Source organism: Neltuma alba, unplaced genomic scaffold (genome assembly GCF_004799145.2).
Source record: "Neltuma alba isolate B1F8T4 unplaced genomic scaffold, ASM479914v2 tig00006723_pilon, whole genome shotgun sequence".
Lineage (NCBI taxonomy): Eukaryota > Viridiplantae > Streptophyta > Magnoliopsida > Fabales > Fabaceae > Neltuma > Neltuma alba.
In genome coordinates this window covers 24,987-36,670 of record NW_021634559.1, presented here as the reverse complement: position 1 = coordinate 36,670, position 11,684 = coordinate 24,987, and positions in this window count along the sequence as shown.

Here is an 11,684-nt window from a genome sequence, read left to right as displayed (position 1 = left end):
GCTGGGGGTTGGGTGGGGATAACGGGCTCTGGATTCGGCCATTTCTTGTGGATTTGAATATTCCACGTCTCCTAAATGAGCCAATAAATTATGCATTGGTTATATTGAAATTAGATACTTGGCTCTAAATTTTTTTTAGGTGAATAGCATCCAATATTGTCATAAGATACTCTTCTAATTTTTAATATAAGACTCATTTAATTAATTTGATTATATTAAAAAAGTTAGGTAAGTTAGTTAATTATAAGAAATATGACACGTTTTTCCTAAAATATCATAATCATATTTCTTAATACCCCTCTTCCTCTCCTACTTAATTATGGTTGAGGGAGTATCCATAGGGATAATTCAGAGAAAATTGATAAATATGATAAATGAGTCTTATATTTAGGACCAAAAGCAACTCAACAATTGGATCCTATATTAAGGACCGATGGAGTAGTTGATTAATTTGAGTAGATTAAGAAAATTAGTTAAATTAATTATTTGTAATAAATATGTATTTTTTTCTTAAAATATCATTGCTAATTATGTATATTAGTTAAAACTACCATTTAATGAAACATTTAACATGTCCCACTACTACAAAGACTTTTTTAAAAAATATATATATATAAAAGGCAAAATTAATTAGGATCTTATACCTAAGACTAAATTGAATGTCAAACTATCTGTTATATTAAAAACCGGAGATATTATTTCCTCACATTCAATACATCTATCACCAAGTGTTATTCTCATTTTTGGATTCACATCAAACACCCTAATCTTATTTATGGAGGTGAACTATAAATAAGATCATAGTGTACTATAAATGAGAGTATAGTGTTGAAAACACTAGAGCGTTTAGAAAAAAAAATATCAAAATACTAGGTACATCGTAAATAAGATTGGAATAATGAACACAATTAAAAAAATAACATCAGGATTATTTTTTTTCAATTTTACGCGCACACACCCATTACCCTTCCCCATGGGAAGAGCTCCCCAACAGACGCACCCCAGGAATCGAAGAGAGAACCTCCACAAAGTTGGGCTTGGGCCGAGATCGTGGTACTAAATGCTACCTTTGCCAAGATAACACCATTAAAGGCCCTCTCTAGCTGAAAATTTTCAAAATGATGATAAAAAAGAGTTCAACACTGCACACCTTGAAGACATTAGTTTGGATGCAAAATGAATGAAATAACTGTGCAACAAAGAAAAAGTTATTGAATATCGAAGCAATTAAAGAAGGTGCCCAATTTTCACACCCGTCGTGCAGAAAATCTCGACCTATCATGGGCTTATGTGAAGGATTTGATCTGATCAAGGTAACTCTTTCCCCAGGGGTATTACTATTTTTTGCACTTGTGATTTCCTAACTTGGGACTGTTTAGAGAACTGGTAGAGAAATATAGGATGAAGGGTAAAAATACAGAAAGCTCTCTAAATCTGAACAAGCCACTGGAGTGAGAATGAAGTTAACTTGTTAAAAATGAGATGCCAAGTTGTCAATCTAGTCACTTTGACTTGTCAACGTAATTGGGAAGCTTGTAAGAGTTAATCCATCAAGCTAGCAAACACCTCAAACCAAGAAGTCAACCTAGTAAAAATGAGAACCCAACTTGTCAGTTCAGTAACATTGATTTGTTAGTGTAAATATGGAATTTGTTAAGAGTTAATCCGTCAAGCAAAACTTCCAATTCAGAATTTAACTTGTTAAAAATGGGAAGCCAACTTGCAGGTTCAATGACAATGACTTGTTAGTGTAAATGCAAAACTTGATAGAGTTTTTCTTTTTTTCTTTTAAATAAAAACTGGATATCAATACTCTCAAAACAAAATTACAATAAAAGACATCCACTTCCTTCATTAATCTCCACCTCTAGGGTCTAAAGGTAGTTACATATCAAAGAGGCGCCAATTAGAATCTAAGCTACTACCTCTGTTTTTTTTAGCATAAGAGCAAGTCTAATATTTAATTTAGTTTTAAATATAAAACTTCAATCCAATTTGTGTCTAATATTTATCTATTTTGCGATCAAGTAATCCTTATTATAATTACATATGTTAAGAAGTTATTATTAATGGGTAATTTAAATACACATGATTAATAAGAATATTTTTAAAAAAGACAATATCTATTTATTACAAATAAATAACTTCCTTAATCTTCTCAAATAAGTTAACTAAGTCTTCTATTAACGACTGGAGATAATATAAGCCAATCTAGCTATCATATCCACTACTCTAATCCCATTCATACTAATTAATATAGTACAAATACACTTGTAATAGCAATCTGACATCATTAATAATAATATCCTTAAAAGGATGGTTGCTCTCGCACCCTCTCAAAGTTACATTCACTGCTTCAGTACAATCACAATAAAGAGTTATACCTAAAACTTTGATTTAACAAAGATCCAGACCATTCAAAATGCCAAGAAATTCCGTAATCATGGCAGGAACCACCACAAGCCTATAATTGAACTCACATATCCACCTATTAGCAGCGTTTTGAATGACTCTGCCACAACCGGTCCTACCATCTCGGCTTGTCCACTTCAAGTTTAACATGGTCCTCTTGAAGAGTTCTAGTAGTAATTAGACCCTTCATAGGCCTATCCGCATAGAAAGCACATCTATCAAGTAAGTCCTCATCCACACGAGTTCTAAACAGACTATCACATGCATTTATCTTTGATAGAGTTAATCCATTAGGTAAAACCTCCAAACAAGAATTTAACCTCTATCAAATCCATTAACCAAATTCCATTCTCTCAATCTAATAGAATGTCACATAAAGATATATTCACCCCAACAGCATTTCACAAGTAGGCAAATTACTAAAACATTCATTACTCATCCCAGCAAGTGTTTCTAAACAAGGACTCATCCCTCTTCCTTCAAAAGAATCATTTTAAACCATCACTAATTTTGATTTTGATTTAAAATTCATTCTAGCTTTGTTGATTAAATAAAATTTATTTTAACTGTGTTTTTTTTTTCTAGGTATAGGTATTCTCTTATTAGAGACAATACTATAAAAAGTATTATCGGGTACTAAATATGGACACATCTTTTAGCAGGGATTTAAACATTAGTTTGTATTTTGTAAGGTATTAACCCTTTTTATTAGACCCAACTCCTGTAGGTAATCATTTTGATTTAACTATTAATGTTAATTATTTTAATTTAATTTACAAATGAGTCAGTCCACTTTTTTACTTGGGCTTTTCTGAATTATTATTAAGCCCAATCAGGGTGGACTTTCGCTAAATCCGAAGATGGGGAGTCTGCAAGAGAGGGTAACGAATAGGAAGAACTGATTTATAAAGCATAGGTTCCATGGGTAATGAAGAATTAAAAAATAATTTTTTAAAAACTGCGTTCTTTTTCTCTCATCTTTCAGTTGCAAAATAATTTTCCGTTTTTTTTAAAATTGTCGTACAAATACAAGAGTAGGAAGAATAATACGGTAATTTTAACTTTCCCGGCCCTCCTTCTGGCCACTGTTCAGTCTATCGAGTTTCAATAACCTAAATTCATTATTTAAATTTTTATATAACATATTGAGTTAAATTTTTAATATTTCAATTGAAATATTAGATCTAAATAGTTTTTTTTTTCGCTATACATAAGTTTCTTCTTATTGGAGGCAATCATATTCGAGACACTGTTAGATACTCCTCCGGTCCTAATTATAAGACCCAATTGACTTATTTGAGGAGATTAAGGAAGTAAGTTAAGTTGGTTATTTATAATAAATAAGTGTTGTCATTCCTAAAATATCCTTGCTAATTAAGTATATTGGCTAAAACTATCATTATTAGAAGGATTATCTTGGAAAAAAATGCATAAATATAAGAGACAAAATGGATTGGGGTCTTATAATTAGGACCAAATAAAAAGTCAAATGAGGTCTTATAATAAGAATCGGAGGAGTACTAAATATAAGTATCTCTCTTAATTCTTTACGTTATGAGGTGGTCACTTGCACAAGAGCTCAAGATTTTTCCAATTTCACATAAATTCTTTAATGACTGTGATAAGTGATGAATAATGATATATATTTTTTCTTTCAACATGTTTCAAACTGGATTGCCAAGTTCTGGATGAAACTTGTTATTAATCCTTAGAGACCCTTTTCCGTATAATAACCTTTGACTATCTTGAAAAATAAAAATTTTCCTTCTAGTTACTTTTACTACTTATGTTCTTAATTTTGGACATTGAAGCTTTAATTGAATGTATATAAATTATATATATATATATATATTAATTGTAATATGCTTTTGCTTTGTTGTATATTGGTTTGTTAAGTGTATATATATTATGTATAGTATATTATATGCAATTTTTAATATAAAAACTAATTGACTAATTTGAGTAGATTAAAAAAATTAGTTAAATTAGTTATTTGTAATAAATATGTGTTGTCTTCTTTAAAATACCCATACTAATTATGTGTGTTAGCAAAAACTATCATTTGATGAAACATTTAACATATATAACTACTATAAGAACTATCTTAAAAAAATAGATAAATGTAGAGACAAAGTGAATTTTAACTCTTATATTAAGGACTGGAGAGAGTATAATGTAGGGAGGCTGCTTGATACAAAAGAAGCCCCCTTCTTTTTATATACTAAAATTTGCAGAAACACTCTTGGTTAGATTGAACAAGAATAGAATATTATTAAGCAATTACTTTATTGTACAAGAAGTAAGTCTGCTTAATATTTGATACATTTATTGTTAAACCATAAAATGTATTATCGTTACTTATGGGTAAAAATAGTCAAATATATGCTCTGAGTTTAAAGGGCGTTTCACATATGCATACTTGTTTTGGTAAATGTTACAGAGTCCTTAGGGAATTGGAACAATAATAATTAGTTATAAGATGAGAAAATAAAGAAAAAGGACCTAAAACTGTTGGCAGGGAGGAAAAAAAAAAAAAGGACCTAGAACCAAAGCTATCTCGGTGAATCCAGAGAGTAATGATCCAATTGATCTAATATCTTGCCAAACTACTGACAGATTATCAGAGGAGAGAGTAGCAATATTAATGCTCCTCTTGCTAAGACATACAATTTTCATAGGAATCCTGACATAGCTAAGAAGGTTGCTTCTGATAACAATTTTAATTCAGTAAAACCAAAAATTTTTTAATTAGAAAATTTACTAAATAAATAATTTTGTACAGAGATGCATGATATCCCCGTAATTCATGCAAATCATTTACATGGAATTTAAAATTCAAATTTACAAAAAAAATTATTGGAACTTGTGTTCATAAAATTGCCGTTGGAGGGGTAGGGAGACGGTGAGTCACTCGGCGTTAAATATGAAAAAAATGGACAGAGTGACAGATATATGAAGAATCCTCTTGAGGACTGCGAAGATGACATCACATGAGAAAGTGGGAGATTCCAATTTTTTTCTCCCTAATAAAAAGCTGTCAGCACGATGAATTAGCATTTAAAGCTTCACGGAAATAATACTCATATTTAGTAATGGATAATATTTCGAATAAAATTATTTTAATAAAAAAACCTATATATAAAAAAAAATTAAGTAAAATGAGTAAAGACTGGTTAGCTAAAAGTAATACAAGACTGAAATTTTTAGAGAGAATACTCCATCTCTGCTCCGCAAATAGAGTATTCATAATGATAACTTCAACGTTTATTTGGTAACTTTGATGGGTTAAAAAAGTTGCGCAACGGTTAGTTTTTTTTTTTTCTTTTTTTCGTTTGTTGTTAAATGAGGTTAAATGCAACAATTCAATCACGTATTAGAAGGTTGCGCATTTGCTCGATCTAATTATTGAAAGGATAGTTCTGTGTTAGATTGGTACTAATAAGATGCAAAGCTCTTGGAGGGTTGCTAAGGACAATAATTTTGTACTGATTGTGGTTCCAACTTTGAGATTGTTTGGTTACCTTGAAAAATACTTAAAAAAGTGTGTTCACATAAGTAAACAGAGATAAAACTTCTCTTATATATTTATATCAAATTTTGTAAAATCATTTTGAAAAAGTTATTCTAAACACCTTTTTAAGCACAGTCTTTTTGTCAGAAAAATCACTCATTATTTGTTATTTAATCAATTTTGGCTTCCAGTTATTTTGAATAGTAAAAACCTTTTTTCAATCAAATATAAAAATTACTCATGATGATTATGTGAAAGATCGAATGCTAATGGCGGTTATTCTTCTTTCTATGTGGAAATCCAAATTCAATTTTGTTAGTTAGATATTATTTAAAAAAATCCATAAATAAAATTGGCAAAATCACATACAGGTACCAAGGAGCAAAATTTATTCATCCAAAGTCCCTGAAAATGGTTAAATTGTTCCTAAATCCCCGTGGATCTGAGGGTATAACATTACAATTGTGAAAATACTACTTTGCCCTCATAGATTGAAAGAGAAATAGATATGTGGACAACATATATAAGTTGTATTGATTTATTTTGATTTTGAATTAATATTATCCGTTGTCAATTGTTTCACTTAAATTGTCATTTAATGTAGGGAATTGAAAGACGACGCGCAGCGGAAAAATTTTAAAACTTTTAATCCCTTTCCGGATCTACCGATCGCGTTTAAGACAGGTAGTAAGAAGCATTACCTTTAGGCGTTCGATTCCCTGGTGACTTGATGATTCGGCCGTTCAGGATGCTTCTGCTCGCCTCCTGTGTCGTTCGAAGTCGACAACTCCGGTCGGCTTCCTCTACCGGTATCCACACGAGTAGCCCTCAACCTCGAACGGCGTGCCAGCGCCTATGTCCGTCTAGGGTTTTAGGAATCCGTCCTCTCTCCTCTCTTAGGCCGTCTCTTATCTGTTGGTTCTCTCTCAGTTAAACCCTAGCTCCTCATATCAAATATATAGGATGCTATATAGGTTTAATTAATAATATTTAATTTCGAAATTAACTCTAAATTAATTCCGAAATTAATACAATATAAAATATTGCCTAATCAGATAAGAGAACAATTAAATAAATATGGTTTAAATTAAATCCGTCTCACAGATTTAATTCTCCTATTTATTTAATAAAGAGATGACGGAATTAATTTGTATATATATTTAATTTATCCTTATAAATTAAATCTAACAATTAATATCTCTTATATTTATATATATATATATATACGAATTTATATATATATATATACACGTCCACCCTCTATTATTCATTGAATCTGGACATATCTTAGATTCAATGAATCTGGACATCATAACTCGTGTCGGGCTATTTTGTGTGCGACCTTGTAGGCCCATATGAAGTTGGCAGTGGGCCATTAACTATAATGACCCACAAGTCGTAAGCGGTCTCTAGCAAGACATCACGACTACCCAAATCATATGAGGATCATTGAACGATGCAACCTTTCATACAACCATATCACGTCCCTTTTGTCTCACGACATTTTGGTCATGGATGAGGCATGGAGAACGTCATCCTCCTATCCATGACCGTTACTTTCTCGATCCCTGAGTAGTCTGAGTATAGAAACGGAACTACCTTTCCATTATAGTATGGCCATACATTTCTCAGACTCACTCATTGAGGGGCCCAGTAATGTCTCTCTACGAATGTGAGGGACAAATTTCATCTTGACCATTCACATTCCTACGCATGAAAAACCACTAAGCCTGAACATAGTCTTTATGATCACTCGGTCAAAAGTGACTTTTGACTAGGTCAAAGCTAAGCGTTTCTCATGTATGAATCCATGACGATCTCAGGTCAAAGGGCACAGTGACATGGTTTGTATATGAGAGAAGCTTATGACTTAACCCATGCAGCTCTCTCATAGCGGGTCGGTCCAACACCTTGTACTCTTACATGTGCCTATGACTTTAATTTATATCTCTATATATCTTTAAAGTCATACTGGTCTTATTTCATCCTTGCTCCCACATAGATGATCGACCAGGGACATTTAGGATAAACCATGAGTTATCCAAGGATAGTTATCACAGTAAACATGCAAATAATATGATAACGTAATTAATAAATTCATAAATTAACAATGTTCAAAACATAATGATTGGCCCCTAGGGCACAATTTCCAACATTTAAGTGGTCGAAGATTGTTATTAACAACTCCATGACTTATCCTGATATGCAAGATGGAAGACTTATTCAAAGCTATAGATACATTTTCTATGTCTCCACCCAATGTGTTAAACGAAGATCCACTATCTTTGTCAGCGAACATTGCCTAACTTGTCAACAACTTCCCATTAGGTTGTTAATCCATGCCGTGGAAATTGTTAATGGCTATTTGCAATAAAAGTCTACTTTAATCTTATTAGCTTTAGTTAAAGTTATTAGTGGCTTTCAACAACTTCACATATTAACATTTAAGTTGTTATATGATACTATCTGGTTATAATTTGATTTTATGTAGAGGTCATATAATCTTATAAAGTCAGTTGTCAAGAGACACTTCCTAACTTGTCAACAAATTCTCATCGGGTTGTTGAGACGTGCCGTTGAGGTTGTCAATTTGTCACAAACAAGGGTTATGACATCAAAATCTGTTGACCAGCGTCGTTAAATTACAAAATATTGTCAAATAATTGCATGGTGGAAACGTCCAGTATATATAGTATTTTGTAGTTTGAACAATGATTGCACCTTAATTTTAATTATTTGACAATATAATGACAAATCAATGTAAAGTTAATGTGTATTGACATCATTTAGTAGTTAAGAAGAATTTTTTTATGCAGTTCATGTGTTTTCTTTAGCATGTAATTCTTCGTCAATATCCTTGTGAGTTCCAGAAAATAATGAAGTCAATCACAAATTTTCAATTAATCTTGAAATTAAAATGATAATAATTTTATCAATAGGGATTAGGTCCAGCAGAAGGAACTAGTCCCTCACAACGTGATGAACCAAAGTTCAAATCCCTGTTAGGAGAGGTATTCACATTTAGTGCTTGACAGTATTTCAAATAGGATTGTCTCCAATAGAAAGATACCTATGCTTTAACAAAATAATAATAATAATAATAATTTTATCAAATTAAAATAATAATAGTTTATTAAATGTTGACATTTTAGATTGATGAATTTAAAACAATAATGACTTCCTTAAGATTGGTAAAATGAAAAGACTAAACGAAGCCTTCCAGAAAATAATTAAGTCAATCACAAGTTTTCAATTAATCTTGAAATTACAATAATAATGATTTTATCAAATTAAAACAAGAAAGTTTTATTAAACATTGACATTTTTAGATTGATGAATTTAAAATAATAATGAATTCCCTAATATTTGTAAAATAAAGAGACTAAACAAAGACTTAATAAGAGTTAAAAAATATACATGTGAGATGAGATGATAGTTATATATCACAATTTTCTTTGCTAATGCGATTGACAATCTCAACAGCATGTATCAATAACTCAATGGGAATCTATTGACAACTTAGGAAGTTTCCGTTGATACTTAATTTTATAGGATTATATAACATCCTCATAAAATCAGACCATAACCAAATAGAAGCATATAACAACTTAAATGCTAAAATGGAAAGCTGTTGAAAGCCACTAATAACTTTAACTAAAGTCAAAATGATTATAGCAGACTTTTGTTGCAGGTAGCCATTAACAAGCTCAACAACGTGAATTAACAACCCAATGAGAAGATGTTGACAAGTTAAGTACTGTCCGCTGATAACTGACTTTATAGGATTACATAACTTCCACATAAGATCAAATTATAACCAAATAATATCATATAGAAACTTTAACACTGAAATCAAGTGTGAAGAACGCATGTACGACTCAAAGTAGATGTAATGATGGCTTTACATCAATAATTTGATTTTGATAGTCACTTACAACCTCCACGGCATGTAATAACAAGTCCATGGCAACCTATTGACAAGTACAACAAAATAAAAATATGACATTATATCAGATTAGTTCTATATTTCATTTACCACTTCATATATATATTTGTAATATAACTAGACCAATTTCACAATCCATGCAAAAAAAAAACATACGAGTTACATGTCTGCCTAATGACCCCTTAACTTGAGGTGTGTGTAATGACATTTACATAACAATACTGTCACATACATTCACAAAAAACATTAAAAAAAAAGCCACCAATAAAGCTCAACTTGGATTGGTGTTCTTGTAAGTCTTTATAGTGTGGCTTGGCTCATGACATCTTCCATAATGGTAAAGTTTTTTGTTTTGAAATTGAGATTCAATCCCCTATATAGAGGTAATAGAACAGAAGCTTCCCACTTGAACTTGCTATCCTTTATATCAACCTGTCACAAATATTTGTCATTAACAAGTCATCCAGTTATAATAACAACCTTCGATGTTTCTATTAACAACACATTTGACCATCATATAACAGGGGGTTAGGACAGCAAAATCTTTTCATATTCTTTCATTTTCAGCAAAAACAGAGGCATAAATTTATGAAAAACAAAGTATTATTTTTATAACCCTAGCCACAAATCACGAAACTACACCTACCATGATTAAGACCACGTATGATTAAAATGGTCCATCCTTGATGATTGAAGGGAGTTGAATCATGTATTAAATATATCCGCACACCCACACCCAATCAGCTTTCAAACCAACATTATACTTTCAAGGATTGAGTTCAAACAAGCCAAATATTGCTAATGATGAGACCTACAAAGAAATGAAGCAAAGCGATAGCTTGCTTGAAATAATGAAGACGATAGAAATGATTGTAGAGCTCCTTTCCTTCTTTGTTAATCTTCCCTCTCTCATACAGCAGCTAAAAAAGCAAGATGTGCCCTATTCCCGTATATGTTTCTTTCTCAATCTATGAGGGCAAAATAGTCTTTTCACAATTCTAATGTTCTACTCTTAGGTCCCTTGAGACTTGGGAACAATTTAATAATTTTCAAGGACCTTACATGAATAAAAGTTTTTTTGGGGACTTGTGTGTAATTTTTCCAATAAAATTTGAAGTAAAAAAAATATATCTGTAAAGATTCAAATTAAAATTATAAAATATATTATAAAAACTTGCTCAAATATCATTATAGCTTAAGTTTCATTTATAAATTTAGTTTTTATAAAATTATATAATATTATTGAGATAGATTTAAATATTTTCTGAATTGAATGAATTAAAATAACTTTATCAATAGATTTTTTTAGTAGATGAATATATATTTTTTAATATATTCATTTAATATATGTTATTACTCCTACCATAATAGAATTTAGAAGAATCAATCTACAATAAAGTACTCTTCCACCAAAACACTGTTCATAAGCCGTTTGCACTGTCTTGGGCTGCGTGCACGCCTGTTTTCCAAATCTTCCCTCCAACAAACACACTATTCCACAATGTCATGCATTTCATTCACATTTTCCCTCCTTGAACGATACAGATGCAGCTTCAACTTGAAATTCAAATAATGTTCCCTCCTTTTTTCATGAGGCCACGGTCATAAATAGGTAGCTTCTTCCCATTACCTCCACTTTTCCCATATTCTTGTCATCTCCTCTCTCAATCTTCGGTTGACAAAAATCATGTCCACATTGGTAGGAGATCCAGTTGCTTTGGTAGATTTGTATTATGGCAGATGTGAAGGATGTATTTTGGTGAAGGTTGAGAGGGTTATATTCAGGGAGAGGAAGGTTTGGAGACGTGGTTTTAC